This window comes from Ictidomys tridecemlineatus, unplaced genomic scaffold, assembly GCF_052094955.1.
Source record: "Ictidomys tridecemlineatus isolate mIctTri1 unplaced genomic scaffold, mIctTri1.hap1 Scaffold_905, whole genome shotgun sequence".
Taxonomy (NCBI): Eukaryota; Metazoa; Chordata; class Mammalia; order Rodentia; family Sciuridae; genus Ictidomys; species Ictidomys tridecemlineatus.
Genome location: NW_027526139.1, coordinates 144939 through 164710, shown reverse-complemented (window position 1 = coordinate 164710; position 19772 = coordinate 144939). Strand labels below are relative to the sequence as shown.

General features: G+C 39.0%; 1 protein-coding gene across 1 annotated transcript in view; it reads right to left on the bottom strand.

Moving 5' to 3' along the window:
* Positions 1-14991: 14991 nt before the first annotated feature.
* LOC144374839 (TATA box-binding protein-associated factor RNA polymerase I subunit A-like) overlaps positions 14992-19772 on the bottom strand; it is a 52648-nt gene continuing 47867 nt past the window's right edge. Inside the window, exon 8 of the mRNA XM_078037611.1 lies at positions 14992-17020. The gene's annotated coding sequence lies outside the window, so the exon portion shown is untranslated. The remainder of the gene's footprint in view (positions 17021-19772) is intronic.

The window sequence follows — 19772 nt, the reverse complement described above, 5'->3', positions numbered from 1 at the left end:
GGTGCCTGTCCTTTTAGGAGCTCATCAAATTTACAGATTTCTAATGATTAAAGGCCATCTCAATTCAAGTACAAAATTCTTAAAAGGAATTCAGACACAGACACAGTCCTCATTAGGATGCGTTACTGTTCCACACGGTGCCATGACATGACTGTGTATCACGAGGCATCTCTCCTCATCATGAGCATTTCTGGAATCTCAATGAAAGCAAGATAGCGTCCTTTGTTTCAGTTGCAGCACACACACAAGGTGCCAAGGAGGATGGACACAGCCATTTGGAGATCCAACCTTGATCTACAAAGCTTAGAGAAACTCACTGGCAAGACTAAGTGCAAGGTCAGATTCAGAAAGCTCTAGAACTGTGATTGTGGTGTATCATTTTTATCCATTCTGCAAAAGTTAAAAACATGACTATTAAAATATAACCATCTTAGCCATCAGCGAAGGGATCTGTGACATAAAAAAGTGCAAATTGTGAAATTAAAATACAAATGTGAGTGTGTGTGTGTGTGTGTGTGTGTGTATGGAGGAGGGTAGAGTGGAAGTGTAGACTTATTTTATGTGATCAAACTTAAGTGGTTATTATCTTAAAATAGCCTGCTAAAACTATGTAGTGCTCTGTGTAAGCATCATGTTATCCAAAAAGCAAAAATACATAGTAGATACACCAAAGATTAAAACCAAGAAAACCAATTGTACACTAGAGAATATAATTTAGTCACAAGGAAGAGATCAAAGCAGAAAGAAGGAATAAAGAATCTACCAAAAACCAGACAAGAATGAACCAAACAGCAGTAGTAAGTCTTCACTTATCAATGATTAGCTTAAGTAAGAGTGGATCAAATGGCCCCAGTGAAAGACCTAGTGGAGCTGAACATGGGAATAGAAAGACCCCAGCTCTATACTGCCTAGTGCAGGCTTACTCCGTTGTTACGGACGACACTGGAAATCCTGTCATTGGCAACAACCTGTATGAACATGGATGACGTGTTAGGTGAAATCAGCCAGGCCCAGAAGACAAATACCACCCGATCTCACTTCTGTGTGGAGTTTCAAATGTTGCAATAGAGAATAACATGGTGGTTACCACAGGCTGGTGGGATTGGGGGGATTTTGGTCAAAGGAATCAAAATTTCAGTTAAATAGTAGGAAAAAGTTCAAATTATCATTGTAGGTCAGGGTGACTGGATTTTTTTTTACCAGCCCATTGTATATGTGCAACTTGCTAAGAGAAGGGGTTTTCAGTCTTCTGGGTATAAGAAGTGTTAAGTACCTGAGGCAATATGAATGTTAAATAGCTGAATGTCACCATTCCACAATCTATCGTATGCCAAGACACCCTGTGTGTACCATAACAGTGTGGGATTTTAACTTGTCAATTTAAAGAACACTGAGTTTTATGGTCTATTTTCCAGTGGTACTTCCAAGGGAAATTGAAGTGAAGTGATTCATGGTTCTGTATTCTCCATTTGTTTATCTAGGTGAATCCTATTTTTAAAATATTTTACATGCCACATTTTCCTAGTTGGACAGAGGGATACCAAGGCTACTATGTACATGAAAGAAAATGATCCACTTGTTTTCTCAGGCTCGCCTCATTCCATTAATCATACTGAGCAAGGCCATATTGATTGGGGATTTGCACGTATAACCTGGACTTGGTTTAAGGTGCTGTAGTCTATTTCTGTACTTCCCTAAGCTACAAGTAGAATGTTTGTTTTTCTTTGTCTCCTTGCCTGCTTTGTTTTTCAAAATAAAACCTAAGTTGTTTTTTTTTTCTTTTTAAAATTGTTTGTATTCAGACTACTGAATACTTGCAATACTACTTAAGGCTGCACAGAAAAGGTCATCAAAATTATGGCAGAATTCACATTGACTGGACTTTGCTTTGGAATGTCAACAGCAGCTAGTAATCACCTTTACTATGGTACAGCAGAAATAAGTCTAACCACTGAAGTCAGAAGCCAGGTGATTAGTTTGTCAGTATACCTATCAATAGTCTTCCCTTAGCATAGTAAAATCCAATTAAAAATGCAAATTAAGTGTGATTAGAGTCATATAAAACCCCAGAAGCCACAAAATAAAGAATTATAAATTACTTACAAATCTGTAAGAGATCAAAGAACAAAAATTGGGATAAACACTCTATTTTCCTGAATGAGAATACCAAAAATATTTAATATTTTTATATTTTATATATTTTTATATTTTATATATTTTATAATGAGTCTCTGTGTTCTTCAAATTATTCTATAAATTCTATTATTCCAACTAAAACAAAATGGATTTCCAATAAAGTTTGATAAGCTGATTTTAAAAATTACCTGGAAAATTAATATATCATAAATGAAATGAAATTTTGGAAAAACAAGGAAAAACTCCCCTTACTAGTATTTTAAATTTACTTCCCAAATTAGGTTACTTAAAATAGGTGACACTGAAAAAAGGAAACATTGTGTGTGTGTGTGTGTGTGTGTGCATATTTAATCCACTCTCTTTCTTTATTGATTCATTGAAATTAAACTCATGTAACCATGATGAGTTCTATGGCACATGCCTGTAAATCCAGTGATTGTTGAGGCAGGAGGACCACCAGTTCAAGGCCAAACTCAGAAACTTAATGAGACACTCAGCCACTTAGTAAGACCTTGTCTCCAAAATAAATAAATTAAAAACAAAAAACAAAACAACAACACAAAAAGCAAAAACACAGCAAAACAAAAGATTGGAAATAGAATGCAGAGGCCAAGCATCCCTGTGTTCAATCCCATGTCAAAAAACAAAATAAAATTCCTTTACCCTTACCCAGAATTTTGTGGATATAATCTGAGATCTGAGATCCAGATAATTAATATTAGCTTGTACATTAATACTTTGAAGCCATAATTCCTACAATAGTTTATGATCAACTCTGCTCCATATATTTCAGCATTATTCATTAGACTGTTTTTGTTTCTTCTGTTCTAACCATAAATTTTACATTCTTCCTTTTTTTCTTTGTTTCAACATACAGTTGGCCAATTTTATTTTCACTTAATATTTTATGAGTTGATTCATAGAGGTATAATGATCTGGCACTTCAAGATCTGTGGACCTTTGTTCTGTGGCTGTTCACAGAATAGGATTGTTAATGTGCAAACTATTTTCTTCTCAAAATTTTCTTAGAAGTTTCTTATTTCTTATTATTAAATAAAATTAGTTCAGGAAACAAAGTCTGTAGCTATTCAATTTCAAAAATCTTTTGGATTTTGTCTTCATTTCAATTTTAAGCCATAACAATATTTTTTTCCTGAACAAAATTTATTAATTTATTGAACATTTTTAAATTCAGATAGTGGAATATTACTCAGCAGTAAAAATAAATATTATTTGCGGTCAAAAAATAGATGCTCCCATAAGCTTAATGTCAAGTAAAAAAGCCAAATAGGATTTCATTTAAATGAATAAGGATAGGTAAGGATATTTAAGGATAGGTAAAATTACTCTATGCTGGTGAAACTGAATTAATGGCATCTTCCAGGGTGATGCAAATATTGTATACTTTTATCTATAGAGTACTTATGTGGATGTACACATTGTTGCAACACATCAGCCTGTATATTTAAGATATGGGAATTTTACTGATAAATTACATTTATTTTTCTGGATGTGTCCTTTTGCTGAATAAATTAAGAGTTAATTTTAGACAGGACCAACATGTGCGCTCTCTCTCTCTCTCTCTCTCTCTCTGTCTCTCTCTCTCTTTCTTTTTGGTAGCTTCTGTTGGTCCTCTTACCATTACAAAAGAGGCATATGCTTGGAAGCCCTCTTGGATTTTGCAAACAAGACATTGGAGAGTTAGATGTGATTTCACCACCATTTATTGTGAGGCCTAAGAGACCCCCAGCCTCTGAGAGGAGCCAGGAGCTCCTAGCAGGCAGTGACTCATAGGCAGGCCCAGGCTGCAGGGCAGCAGTCCATCCACTCGGGCTCTTATGAACCTGCCTAACTATCGTTGCTTTAAGTGGAAATAGAATGCAGAGGCCAAGCATCCCTGTGTTCAATCCCATGTCAAAAAAAAAATTCTTTACCCTTACCCAGAATTTTGTGGATATAATCATAGACTATTATGTTGTCTATAGCTTACACCACAACTGAAGGCTGAATCATTGTAAAACAAATGAGCATTTTGAAACACATTTATAGCCTTTGGGCAAGTACCCACTCTCCTTTCCAAAGCAGTTCTTTGCTGCTTCTTGGGCTTAAGTATGTTCAGGAAAATTATAGTTCCCATACCAATCTGGCCTGTTTTTGTGAGTTAAGAATAGTTTTATGGTTTCACATAATTAAGAATAAAAATATACCATTAAATATCTTTATATTAGATGAAATTGAAATTTTGATGGCTAGGAATAAAGCTTTATTAAAACACACCTGTGTTCATTCGCTGATAGCAACTTTCAAAAGACTACGGTGAAGTAGAGTGGAGGCCACAGACCACATTGGTCCACCAAACTTAAAATATTTATTACGTGGCACCTTACACAAGTTTGCCAGCCTCTTGTTTAGATCTTTGGTTACGAGTCATGAGGTAACTGCACTAGCTAGGATTCGTAGGTGTTGGGTGTTATCTGATTCACCTTGGTATAAAATTGGGAGTTCCTTGCAGCACTTTATTTATCAGTTGGAGGTATGTCTACAGAATTGAGGTCATGCAGATTTTGATGTTGCAAAATCATGTGAGTTCTTTTACCTTCTCAATGTCCTATTTATCTGCAGTCTCCTTCAACCCACATCTGTGGGCACCTGGCAAACTAACTGTAAATACCTAATTCAAAAGGAAAATAAATCTGGTCTGGTTACTCCTGGCTCTGCGAAAAAGGTTTGTATACTCCAAGGTGGACTGCAAGAATATTCCAATCTGCTTCAGAGAAGATTTTAGAGATGAGTAGGGAGTAAGTCTCCCTATTGATTGGAATATTGAAAAGATATCTCAATATCCACTTCCTTGAGGAAGAGACAGTTTAAAGTAATGTTCTACAGCAGGTCATCAGCAGTGACTAATCATCTGGCCAGAAGATTTATGGATAAATCTCCTGGAGTGGGTTTAAAATGTAGATTACTTATGTTCCATGTTAACGCTAATCAAAACCAAAATAAACCAAAATCAATCAACAAAAATAAAGCCTCCTGATCTGATGGTGAAATGTACTATCCAAATGGAATGGAGTTAGGTCAGATCCATTTTCTATCCAAACATATGATTTTTCCAGTGGAATCAAATAAGTGGTTTTAGTGGTGAAGATAGAGGCTGTTTAAATCTTTACACCTAGTCCTCACAAAATCCGACCTGATTTCTACCACTGAGTGCCCAGTATTTTATTAGCAGCAATCAATGCTGAGGTTCAGGGATTGCATCATGTCCTTGCAGGACCAGACAGAAACTTCGTAGTAGACTGATTGTATTTGACTCCCGTCATGGAAGACACAGTTCTCTCTGGAATAAACTTTTGTCATTTGATTTGCATTTCCTATGTGTCGTGTTTCCTTCAGTAAGTACTTCAAAGACTCAGTGGACACATCTTACACCATCACTGTCTCCTAGACATGGCAAATGCTCTGGTCTGGGTACGTCTGCCATAATTCAAGTGTTGAAGCTTAATCACCAATGCAATGGTATTAAGAGATGGGGGTGTTGGGGAGGTGATTAAAACATGAGGGTGGAGCCCTCATCAATGGGATCAGTGACCTTACAGAAGAGGCTTCAGGGATCTGCCTGGTGCTGCTATCTCTTCTACTCCACAAGGACAGGTTTGTTCCTTCTGACCTTCTGCCCTGTGATCAGAACAAGCAGACCTTGTCTTGGAAATAGAAAACAGCCCTCACCAGACACTGAATCTTCCTATGCCTTGATCTTAGACTTCATGGCCTCTAGTACAGTAATTTTTAAAAAAATAAATTACCAAGTCTCTTATCCTGAAGGAGCTGGCATATCTATCCCATAATGAGAAGAGATACTGAAGACCACTTACAGTGTTAGCTGGAAAAACATTTTCTGCCCTTCTAGATATGGTATGTATTCTGAAACTCAGAGATAGGATGCTAATTATGAGCTGAGTAAATAAGAGGTAGGATTGGGGATGGATCACAATTCCATCTAATTACCAACTGGTACTTTTTGCTTTTCATTCTTGCTACTCTTGCTTCAATGGTTTCCACATTTCAGAACCAAAGAAGAGCCAATAACAGTTCCATTTTACTAGACTCTTAGATTTCTACCTGATCATTCTGGCTCCTCTCAGCACTAAGAAAACAAGTTAAAACAGGGATTATGGTATTGGCTAGGGTGATTTAATCTAGCTCTGCAGGGAAAATAGTGCAGTTGTTACCTAACAAGAGTAATAAAGAGAATGAATGGCATACTGAGAATCCGCTGGAACACGGGGCGACTCCTAGTACCACTGGTGTTAACAGTTAATTGCGAACAGCCTCAGTCCTCTGTTGTCAGAGTCCAGAGTATTCAGATCTTTCAAGGTCACAGACACTTCACTGAAGGCTGCCTGTGATAAACCAAAGAACTTGAAAAACAGGGGTTAAGTAAATAAAGGGAAAAGTCACAAACAGCCACTATAAGATACTGATCAGTCGTACAAGTAAGTGCTATAGACTCTTTCCAGATTTCCTTCCTCTATGTGTTAATTAAATAAATTACAAGATGTAACTAATGTCCTCTTGTTTCCTTCAATCCCTAGACATGGCAAATGCTCTGGTCTGAATATGTCCGTCACAATCCATGTGCTGAAGCTTAATCACCAATGCAGTGGTGTTAAGAGATGGGGGTTTAATATGGCACATTAGGGTGGCAGTTACAAGAATATTATGGTAAAAATACCAAAGAACTACTTAAAGGAGAAATAGCACTAACAGGATATGCTAAAATTGTGTCTAGGTGGAATACGCCTGGATATTTTCAATGTCTCTCTCACTGGGGAGTGGTTTTGCCAGAGATTAATTTTTTTTTAATTGTAGATTGGGGAGAATTGTGTTTGGATGACGTTCACGGAAGGACTGAACAAAATGGGAATTTGTCAGTTTAACTGCTTGGCATCAAACACCTTTTTTCTTGGGTTCAAGATCTAAATGGATGAGAGTCAGAAATCGAAAGAGGAAGACACAATCTCCCTGCCTCCTGACAGCGACAGTTTGGGTCCATGGCTAAACTACTGTCAATCACTGTTCCTGCTCAGGAAATTGGAACTGCAGAGAGTGACACCAAGTGCAAAGTCTTTCAGAGGTTATCTGCTGCCACCGTGGTGGAGTTGAGATTTCAGGGATGAGATGGTGAGTGTCCAGAGGCAGCAGCCGTCATCCACGGCTGATCTCAGTCCTGTGCACGCTCCCTGCTTCCTACCTGAGCCTGCACACCCACTTCTAGTCAGTGCTGTGGGCTGGCTGGATCCTTTCCAGTTAATTCATTTTTGCTGATATGAACCACTCTCACATTCTGTCATTTGACATGAAGATGAAGACTTCACTGGGTGGATCAAATTGGTAGGCATCTGAGAGGGATGAATATAAAGAAGACCAGGGCCTCTGTCAGTAGCTTGTAGAGTTCAAAGGAACTGAAAAGGAAGGACAGCTTCGTAAACCTGGGCTGAGCCACCAGTTTCTAAGCAGTGACTCTGGACCAGGATGGCAGTGAGCAAGGTTAGGAAGCAGAATTTACCCAGCGCTTACATGATAGGTGTGCGGCACTGGTTATTTTTAATCAATTCTTTAACCTCGTGTTTTCCAAAGTATAGAGAACAGAGTCCTGGGTTCCCCAAGTATGAGAAATGAAAAGAAAGCCCCTTTCCATGGTCCTGTGAGGTCAAAACTATTTTTGTAACAACATTGAGAAATTATTTGCCTTGTTCAATGTGCTAACATTTACTGGTAAAGCAAAAGCCATCTGGTTAAAAGCATGAACTGAGGCCACAGCCCTCCACAATTCTAGGAATTACTATAATTTTCACTACCACAAACTCCCGGTGGGGGGGGAGATGATTTAATTTAGAACTATTTTGGATAAAGTGGCAAAAAAAGCTATTGCTTTTATTAAACATTGCAACCCTTGGGTATACAGCTGCTTAATATTTTGCTTAACATAAGGCATCAGTTCTGGAACTTTCCTCATCGTGGTATATGATTTTTTATGGTGACCCCCTACACCAAACAAAAAAACCCAACCAGACCTACCAGGTTTGTTTATTAAGAAATTAGTTTCAAACAACTCAGTTGTCATTTGAAAAAAAAGAAATATATATTTGTACATAAAAGTGAATTATTAATGGGTTGTGCCTGCTGAGTGGCTGCTCTGATTTTCAGGCCTTGGAATCAGACTGGGAGCCACGCTTGCTTGCTGTTGCACTGGGACTTCTGCGTGGTAGCTTGCTTTCTACGGCAGCCACTGTAGAAAACTCAATTTCACAAATACAGGACCTTGAGAAAAGGGTGAGGTGTGATCCACTGTGGAAACCAAACTCCCTCCAGGTGGTTAGTTTGCCTGAGGTCCCACAGACATGGTTATATGGCCCTTGAAATTTAAAAAAAATATCCTGCAGACCTCCTGTGACCCTCGCTGGTGCTTTGGGAGCACTTTGACACCTGATTTGGAAACTGGAGTCATAACATATTCCTGCTGCATGCCGTCGCACAGTGGTCGTCTCGAGGAAAATCACTCATGTAATTGCTTGAACTTCAGTTGCACCAGCCGCTTTCTTCATGGAACTTTGCTTTTATTTGAAAGAACAACTGACAATCAATGGCTGCCCCAGGTTTGGGGACTTGGCAGATATTTTCTCCAAAAGGAATGCAGCAAGCCTGTTAGGTCAAGGACAACACGGGACAGCATTATTTGCAATGATAAAGTTAATATTTTCAAGTAAATGTTAAATTGTGTAAAACTTGTATCTATTACCATGAGTCTGCTAATGTTTCAGTATTTAGAGGTTTCATTAATGAGAGCCACAGCGGTATTAACAAATGTGATTTTTAAATGTTGTACAATGAAATGTATCAACGGGTTGAAGATTTGCATAGTTCAATGAATCAACATTTACCAAATGACCATTGCTGTGGGAAAATCCACATTGAAAGTAAAGGGTTAAAAGGTACACAAGGTAAAATAGACAAAGCTTCACGTTCCAGGTGACAGAAAGATCACTGATGTGGTTTCAGATCCCCAATTACAACAAACCTTGAAGAGCCTATCACTTCCAGCTTTGATGTAGTATCAAAACAGAAAGTCTATAATTATTTAAAAAAAAATACTTGGCAGAATACACTAGAGATTTTTGACTCTGATTTGTGAGGCCAAGTTTTCTTCATGTATTTTAGCCAAAGAAACATCCTGCAACAATTGAAGCAGAAATGAGATTTCGGTGAACTTACTGTGAAGGAAGGCATTCATAAATACTCTGAAAGTATAAAATAATATCCCTTTTCTCACTAATTTCGTGAAAAATAGTTAGTTTCATAAATCTGTTTGTTCCTTTAATTTGAAATGAATAAATGTGTTTAGAAATTTACCAAATTTTGACATGTAATTAAATTTTAATGAATACACCAAATAACAACAACCGCAACTCTTTTGTGTTGATGTTAAAGGGCTCCTGAAATGAAGTATTTGTGATCCAGGGCTTTAGCCATTCAGTGTAGGCAGAGCTAAAGGGACATGCTCAGGGTCGTAAGGTTTGCCAGAAGGGGCATCAAAATATGAATTTATTTCTCAGAATGTTGTTTCCTTCTATTTTATGCAGTTTAGTAAATAGTTTGATCATAGAAAAATAGGACAAAGGTCTGTTTAGAGAAACAGAACAAGGTCTTCTGGGGGCCACAAGAGCTATTTACTGCCAGTCACTGACCTTGACATTTATCTAAACTGTCTACGGAGGAAGCCAAGAAGGTAGGGTGGTGTGATTTTTGAGCTTGGAAGAGTAACGTTACCCAGCCACTCAAGGATAGGTGGCATCCTTTCTGAACACGGATATGACCAGGAACCCTGAAGGAAGGAAGAGGCAGAGAACTTTTGGGGTGCTATGGAGGGGCAACTGAAAGACAGCCCTCGGAGCATGTTCTTGTTTATGTATTGCTTATTTGCTGTTTGCATATTATTACAAGTCCTCCTTCCAGTTCTGGAAAAGTCATCTCTCTCATGACAGCCACCACTTGAGACTTACACACAGCTCTCAAGTCATTGATTTTATTGCCTCTTTCTTTATGAAAGAAATGTGGCAGAGCAACCCTCAAACATTTCACCCAATCTATAATAAACAGAAAGGAACCCTTTGTCTGGTATCTATGCAAATCCTTGTCAAGCTTCTGGAAACATCCTTGGAAGAAGTGGGGAGGTTTAGGAGTCTGGAGAGATGTTGGGGACACAGAAGTAACAGAAAGCCAGTGTCATGTTATGAAAAATCATCTTTTTTCTTTTTTGCAACAGTCCCTGATTTTTATTAAATTTAACCTCATTTGACTCCCCACCCCCTGCAATTTGGGGCAGTCTATAACATGTAAGCTTGTATATATTTATGGTGTACAATGTGACGATTTGTTATGTATAGTGAAATAATCTCCACAATCGGGTATTTGGTGCATCCATTACTCCATATAATTTACCATTTTCTATTCTCTTTTCTTCTTGTATGTGTGTAGTGAGAACACTTAAGACTTTTCAGAGTGTCAAGGACATAAGATACACTGATATCCGGGCTCACATGGCTACACACCAGTCTTCCCCAGCTTACTCATTGGGCTTGATTGAAACTTGTGCCCTTTGCCAACGTGTCTCCGTTCCCCCTCCTCCAACCACAACCATCACCTACCTACTATTTATAGACCACCTGTAAGTGAGATGAAGCTACATTTGTCTTTCAGTCCCTGACACGTTCCACTTAGTACAATGTCAATCATGTTGTTGCAAACCGCAGGACTTCCCTCTGTTTTTAGAGATGAACAATATTTGTGCATATATGATACATTTAAGCAGTTTCCTTATCTTGGATATTGTGAATAATACCGCAATGAACATAGGGGTGGAACGTGCTCTTTAAGATACTGGTTTCATTGTTTTTGGATACACACCTAGAAGTAGGATTGATGGATCAGATGGTAGTTCTATTGTTCTATTTGCTTGACAGGGTGGGGGGTTTCAATAATTGTGCTAATTTTTATTCCTACCAAATAGTGTACAGGGATTCCTTTTATCCACGCCCACACCAATACTTGTTATATTAGGTCTTTTTAATAATAGCCATTCCCACAGGTGTGAGGTGACATCTCATTTTGGTTGGACTTGCATGTCCCTGGTGATTAGTTGTGTGGAGTACATTTTCATATACCTGTGGCTGTTTTTATGTCCTCTTTGGAGAAATGTGTGTTCAGGCTTTTTGCCTAAGTTTAGGTTATTTATTTATTGTCTACTTATTGCTATTTTGTCGTACAAGCCCTGAATGCGTTTGGGATATTAACTTCTTACCAGATATGTAGTTTGCCACTATTTTCTTCCATGCCGCAGGTTGTCTCTTCACGCTGTTGGTTGTCTTCTTTGCCACGTAGATTTTTTTTGTTTGATGCCATCTCACTTGCTGACTCACTTATTTCTGCTTTCTTTCTTTCTCTTTGCTCATGTCTTTGGATTCTTAGCCAAGAAAACCTTTCCAAGACCAAAGTCAAGAAGATTCTTCTTTACGTTTTCTGCAAATAATTTTATGGTATTAGGTCTTGAGTTTAAGCCATCAATCCATCTTGAATTGATTTTTTTAGTGGATGTTGTGAAATAATCATCTTTTTTCCCCTGCATGTGGATGTCCAGTTTTTCCCATAACATTTTTTTTTTAAAGAAACTATCCTTTCCCCACTGTGTGATCTCAGAGTACTTGGAAGATGGATTGACAAGTTGTGTGGATTCACTTCTAGGTTCTCTATTTTGCTACCTTGGTCTTTAAGTCTGTTTTTTAGGTGATGGAACATTCAGTACACCGTTCCTAGAGTGATGGACAGTAAGGGTTACTGCTTCTTGGGGTTTCCTCATCAGCAGCTGCCAATAAACAGAAGATTTTTTTAATGAACATTGCTTTTTCAATTATCTATCTATCTATCTATCTATCTATCTATTTTTTAAGGAGCAGTGATAGGGCTACATAGGGAAGTGGTATGTGGCAAGCAGCTAAGTCAGAGAGTTGCATAGCCCTTGGACCAGGAGGCATTTTTCTGAGCCAGGCTCCTGTGGATGAGACCTGCTTTTGTTCTTTGCTGGCTTCAGCAGTGAGAATTTAGCCCTGAGAGGTTTTCTGGTGCTATCCTACTATTGAAAAATCAATAGCAACACAAGAGAGGGCATTAGGCCATATTATGGGGACTAAATTACAAATACCCTTTAATGTCTATGGAATCATGGCTATTACTAGGCAATAGATCTTGGCTTTATTACCTTTCTCATTCCCTGTTATACATAAATATAACAGCTCTGAATACATTCAGAAAGATGGGTTTCTAAACAAATGCCAAGGCTCAGAGAGAATCTGAATAGCCAAGAACATAGGATTTTTATTTCCAGGCTCATATTTTAGTGGGGAAGAATCAATTGTGCAGGGGCATCAAAGTTAGCACCGTCCACAGATTTAAACAAAAGCAGGATGCTTCTTACAGTGTCCAGCGAAGACTTGCTTAACGTAAATACCCAAAAGATCCAATAACAATTAATAAAGATCAAGGTAATATACCATAAACAAACTTTTAGTCAATTCTGCCTCTGATGATTTCTTAGATTGCTTTGGTTCCTGAAATCCCACCTTTGTGCATTCCTATGTAGACTAATGAAAGGTCTCTGTTAATTACTAGTGTGTATCTATCAAAATGCTGAACTGTTAACTGAGAGGGAGAATATTAAAGCCAGATGCAAGGGGAGTTTGGGAGACTGGTGTTAAGGGAAAATAAATCTTACTGTCTGTAAGATGTGTTGGGAGTAAAGGAGAGATGGAAACTACAGTAATGAACTGCTATATAATATTTCCTTAGTTATGGTTTGAAATCACTTGAGGTGGACGTTTGCTCACCAGGGTTATGTTTATGTAGAAAAACGACATATTTATCTCTATCCAGGTGTAGGTTTGAACAAAGGGAAATTTAAGCAGCACACTTAGCCTCAAGGTTTTTCTGGTATTGAAACTTCTCTAAACCAACATCTGCCTGGAAACTTACGCACCAGCAGAAGAGTCTTTTGTTCCCAAATGTATGAACACTGAATGCAGAGAACACATAGCTACTCAGTGGAGGTGACTTATTCTTTGAACTCCTCTGCAAACTACAAGTGACTCAGGACATTTCTAGACTATTGAAGCCTGGTGCAGTGGTGTGAATTTGTAGCCCCAGCTCCAAGATGATTCCAAGTTCAAGGACAGCTGGGGCAACTGAGCAAGAACTTGTCTCTTAAAAATTTTTTAAAAAGAATATTCAACTATACTTAGGATATCCAGTCATTTTCTTATCTGTCATTTATTCACTCAAGGAACAGTTACCAAGTATTTAAGTATAAAACAGCTGTCTTTGATTGATAAGCATAACCTGTGAAAATTGTACCTGAGGTAAACTTTAACATATAGGCATATGGCCAGAAGGGCCAGATCATAGAGGGCCTTCCATGGTTAGATAGGGAGGATGTTCACCTTAAACAACAGGAGGCCATGGGGGGGGTCGTTATAAGAAGAGTAGCATGGTTGTAGCTTAGTTTCACACAATTCAACCAAATTGCAGCTTTGTATATGGGCAGGGAGGAGAAATCTAAGAAGAAGACCAATTAAAAGGTTGTTTAAATATTCTAAGAGAGAGGTTAAGAGGTATTGTTTCTATACCAAAGTGGAAACAAGAGCCAGGAGACAGGCAATAGGAACAACAGTATTTGTTGCTGGGAGTCAATTAATTGCCAGCTAGGCTTCTGAGGCCACCACCCTGTGTCACCTATGCTAAAGGGTTTGGGTTGTAATTAGGCCTCTTATGATTAATTCATTCTGGAGCAGATTTTGGCAACAGAAGGTATGTGGCTCAAAAATGGAAGGGGGACTTTCTGAGTCATCTCGAGTTATTTTTTACTGCCACCCACTCTGAGATGACAGGCACTTCCTTACCTTCCTGTCCTCACTCCCCCCTGCTTCAATTCACCTCTCCACAACCATCCTCACCTGAGAAATGCTTTAGTTCTTTCCCATGAGAGTGTGGGAAGCTCTCTCTCTCTCTCTCTCTCTCGCTCTCTCTCTCCCCCTCCTCCTCCTCCTCCTCTCTCTTCTTTTCCTCTCCACAGGTTTTAACAGAATAAACAACAGAGAGCCCTGACCTCCAGCTTAAGTTGGCTCTCCGAGGCTTGATTCTACACTTTTCCGGGCTAAAGGCCAGTGACCACAGATACTATGTCGTGAGCACGTCATCTCCTGCAGAACTCCTTCCAGTCCAGCAAGGTTGTTGGTGATTCTCTATCAAAACATCTGGCCTGGTGAGGTGATTGGCACAAAGGATCCTGAGAGGTAGTGGGTAGAAGGATGGCCTCCCCTGCTCTTAGATGTGTCTCACCGTGTGAGTCAGGAGCCTTTCATACCCAGTTGGGTGTGTGTGGCATCTTGAGTCTTGACATCTACACCAAGTTTCAGATGGAGATTCATTCTGCAGAGTGACTGCAATAGTATGTAGTGTTTTCTCCTTGTGATTGTAATTTCTTGTGGGATAATATTTTGAGATGACAAAATTATCCTGCTCTTGGCCAAACATTTACTCCTTGGTTCAGCAGCCACTTACAATTCTTGTGTGAATCAATTATTAATATAGTGAATGTAAATGATATTATAATTTCATCATCTCTATTGCGTTTATTGACTGACACTTCACTTTAAGGAAGAGTTTCTCTCAGTTAATTTATGTATATGTTTATTTACTTCAGTAAAAACTTACGAACTCTGGTGATATTAAACAGGTTGCAATCGATTATTGTCTTTATATGCATACTTTAATGATTTCATAATCAGCCATTAGGCCCGCTTCCAAAATGGCTCTTGAACCTTTTGACAAACACTCATCATTCTGTGACAACCCCTTGTACTGTATTTTCAGCACAAAATAAGGCCCCCAAATTCTTGTCCTGTTCTTGTTGCAGCCTTCAAATCAGTCTGTTTTCCAAAAAGCATTTAGTTAAGAAGGATATTTAGAATCCAAGATCTGGGTGCTTGGCATGCTCATTGCTGCTGAGCTCACACTACTTGTAGACCTTCTTGGCAGGCAAATCAGGAAGTAAATCCGTTTATACATGTGCAAAGAACACACCAACATGTACCTGCATATGCATATATGTACATAAGTATATGACTATAAACATATAACTATATTACCTATATCTCCATATATGTTTAGATATACATAACAATCTAATTTTTGTTTGGAATTGGAAATATTGAGGTAAACTTAAGATTTTAAAACACACGTATATGTGTGCGTGTTATGCATATGTGTAAGTTCATGAGAGTAAACTGTGTAATTTATACAGCAAGAGTTCATATCAATATTTGCAATTCCAATTCCCAAATCACAAAATTTATTTGTGGCATTTGTTTGCACTTTTTTCCCCTGTAAAGAAGAACATAACTCCCATTATCTTTACTTCTTTTATGTGCTCCTTCCTCTTTATGTAAAGAGTATATTGACCAATCAGCTGCTTCTCCAGCCCCAGGTCTGTAAGTCCTGGAAACTACCTGGGTCCCAGTCACTTCCCTGGCCATAAACCCATGGGCTGTAGCAGCCCTGGCTGCCACTTTGCCTGGCTTAGTCAAGTTTGGTAACGCTGACCATCTCGTGGCAAGGCCAGGAATAGGAACAAAGGCATAATTTAAAAAATAAAAAACTAGGGAAAGTAGAGGAAAAGGAAAAGGAAGAAAATCAGCAATAATCTTTCTGCTTCGGTGTTGGATTTAAATGGTTTTCTAAATTACTAGCACTCGATTTGGTTCTTTCATAAAGAGACTCTAACTGAAATATTTGGATTGGTTAAACAAAGGACTTGAATTAGTGATGAGTGCTAATCATTGTATCGGACTGAACCTAGACAAAATGTAAGATCTGGTGGGAAATGTGCTCTGTATGAGTAAAAGGGAAAGAAAGTGCTGTTTAGTGGCCATCAACTCCAGACCAAATGCTTTCCATAATGTCTCTAGTTATTATCAGTCCTCATGAGAATGATCTGAGACGGCTGTTGTTATTCGCATTTTAGCAATAAGCAGGTTAATTTCATTTACCTTTCCTTCAAGATGACCGCAGAGGTAGGTGCCAGAGGCTGGATTTGAATCTAGGTCTGTGTGACTCTGAAAGTACTCCTTTCCCTTCATACCTGCTATTTCTTACTCTGAAGGATGACATGGTTAACTAAGTCAATGTAAGAGTTGACAAGTTAATTTGTTGCTTTTGTTGATGATTGACACAGCGTCAACTAGAGAAGGTTGAGACATCCAAGTGGCGAAGGCAGGAAGGACGTGTTGACTTTTCTAGTGTGTCAGAGGTATTGGGGTCACCTTTGAGAGAAGATTTAGGGATTTTCTTTCCTGGCGTGTGGGAAAAGAGGAGTTATTTCTAGCTCTGTCCTGCCAAAGGCAAAATGTTTGCCTTTGGAGATAAGGATTTTTTTTTTCCTTAACTGCGTATTCCTCATAAGAGGCGAGATTTTAATGTTAGAGCAATTCCCAATGTTGGCGCAAGAATTGCTGTCAGCTGCCTGAGTGTGACACCTGCGGTGTCTTTCCTATTGAAAAATATTTGAATGTCACTCAAATGTCCTGTTCTCAAAATCTGTTCACAAAATAACAATGCATTTCATATTTAATACCCAAATTATGGCCATTTGAGAGCTGTGAATAATTAGTCTTCTTCACATGATCCTTCCTCTTTCTGAAGTTCTCCAGGAGGCTAACTCACGTTTCAGGAAGTCTTGTGAGTTTTTCCACTCAGGTCTTTTTTTTTTTTCTCATCACTGTCAAATAAAAAAACAAATCCAGACTTAGTAAAGAAAAAAAAAAAGAAATCGGAAAGAATATTGTAAGGAGGAGAACGGACTATTGCCTATTTCCGCAAGGATAACTCTGATCGCGTAATGAACCCAAGTTTATAAGGGAGGTTTTAGGGGAAAATTTCTTTCTTTCTTTTTTATAATAGGAAGTAAACATAGCTATAAAGAACAAAATCTATGCAAGTGGGATGAAAGGGTAGCTTGGTCACAACATGAAAGAGAATGTGTGACCCTAAGAACAGCCTGTTCTTGTGGGGAGTGTTAAGGAAGGGCTGCATTCTGTTTTAGGGTGAGGTCGAGATTCAGGAACTTGGAGGAAAGAAGTACAGTTTAGCAAAGATGGACTAACAGGCGTTTTGTTGTGAGGAGTGGAGAAGAGGGAAGCATAAGGTAAGCAGATAAGGAGTGGGAATTCAGAGGACTCTGTCTGCTCTTAAGATAAATAAGGGGGCACCGTGAGTCTCATCTAAGCCTTATGAAGAGAGTGGTTCTTTGCCCTCAGCTGTCTTCCACATTACTAATAAATGGCTCTGGTGTTTCTTACCATCACTTAGAGGATTTAGAGGATCACAAGACCCAGGTAAAATTCAGCATTGTCACCATGTTTAGACACTGTGTGGTCCCCGTGCTGCTGGATACACTTGACTCCTGTGGGGGGTCACTGCACCAACCCTACCTTGGGCCCCACGTGGAGACTCTCCTCTTGTCCAACTAGGAAGGAGAAGAGTCCACTGATGCAAATAGCACAGCTGAGACCAGGCTTGAATTTTAATAAATGTATTGGAAGATGGGAAAAGAAAGAAGGAAACCTAGATATCCCAAAAGGACAAATGGTAACACCAATGGCCCTGGTTATCTTCAGGTTCAGTTTCTAGGCCAGCTCACACTGAGTTAAAGCTGCAAAAACCCAGACTTCGTTTTGTTTCCCAGGATCAACCTTTTCATGGATGATACGGTGGCATTATCCACTTAAGATCAAATGCCTTCTTTGGGAGTGACCTTGTTTTGGGGCACCAAGTGAAGCTGCTAATGTTGTCAACACAAGGACATTACACTTCCTGATGCCACCTATGTCCAGTTATTATTGAGCCTAGTCTTGAGTCACCTCCTCCAAGATGAGACAAAGGGCATGGTGTCCATGTCCTTGACCTTATGAGAGTCTTCCATCTCAGTTTACACCTCCTGATGCCCTTTTCCTGATGGAGAATGTGTAGAACTCTCTAGGAATATGCAATCATTTATAGATATTGTCATCTAAATTCACCTGGAGAAAATAGCATTTATTTTCAAATCAACCACTAAGAAACATTCATTCCTGCATGGTTTGCAGTTATCTGTGGTATTCTTGTTCATCTTTCCAGGTTCAGATTAAGTATCCCCTTTTCACTTAAATCTCCCCCAACTCTGCATGCAGGGTCCTCTTCTTCTAGATACCCATAGCATTTTTATGTACTTATTACCTAAACACATTTATCATTATAAGTCATGTTGCTAATTTTTGCTTACTTTTTCTGTCTTATAATAACCAGTAAACTCCAGTTGTCCTGTGTGTCTTTGTCAGCCCTGTCTCTAGGAACAGGGTTTCCATAAGCATCTGATTGAAAATTGGTAGAGAAAATCCTGAAAGAGGCTATCTAAGATTTATAAAGGGAAGAAACAGTGAATTACTGGGTCTTCCCTCCTCCTCCTCCTCCTCCTCCTCCTTCTTCTTTGTTGTAGATGGACACAATACCTTTATTTATTTATTTATTTATTTATTTATTTATTTATTTATATGTGGTGCTGAGAATCAAACCCAGTACCTCACACATGTTAGGCAAGCACTCTATCACTGAGCCCCAGCCCCAGCCCTCCTGGTTCTTTTTAAGACACAGGCATTGGAGATGAACTCATTGTTCCCAATAGCAATAGGTGAGACCTGATTTATATTTGCATAAATATTTGGCCCAGGCCTATGGGGTGTGTGTGTGTGTGTGTGTGTGTGTGTGTGTGTTGTGCGTGCGCGCTCGCGTGCTCAAGCACACTTCTTCCTCTGTGCAAAGCCACTGCCTGCCTTCAATATAAATCAAAGCCTCCACCCTTGAGTAGTGTTGAAAATCTGCAGGAACCTTTGAAATGGCAGTTTTTTCCAGATTCTATACCCATCACAATGTTTGAAATACTAGCGTAGTCTCAGCCAGAGTCTGAGGTTACATATGTTATTTTCAGAACTAATGATGTATAGTGTAATTTGAACTCTGCAAATGATAATACCTATATTCATACTGTGATTTACCATTTCCAAAGCAATTTCCTGTTGGCTCATTTAATCCTTACAAGTACTTCTTGAGAAAAACACCATCACACCCATTTTAGAAATGAAGAAACTGCAAACCACATCCAGGACCTGAGTGGCCCAAGATCACGTAGCCAAGAGCAAATGCTGGGACTCCAGCTGAGGTATATGGACTGGACCCCCCAGGATGGCTGCTGAGTCAACAAGAAGGTCCACTTGGCCTATTTCTAACTTCGTTTAAGTCGACTGTATGCCTTTGGCCTCCTTTTCCAAGAGAGAACCATCAATTGGGTTTATCTCAAAGTGGATTCTGTTCTTGGCACTAGGCCTTCTTCACTCCTCAAGAAGTTTCAAAGCTGAAAAGGAACAACAGTTACTCTGTCCAATGCAACATCTCCACCATGTGGCTGTCCAGCCAAAACTCGACTATCTGAACTGATG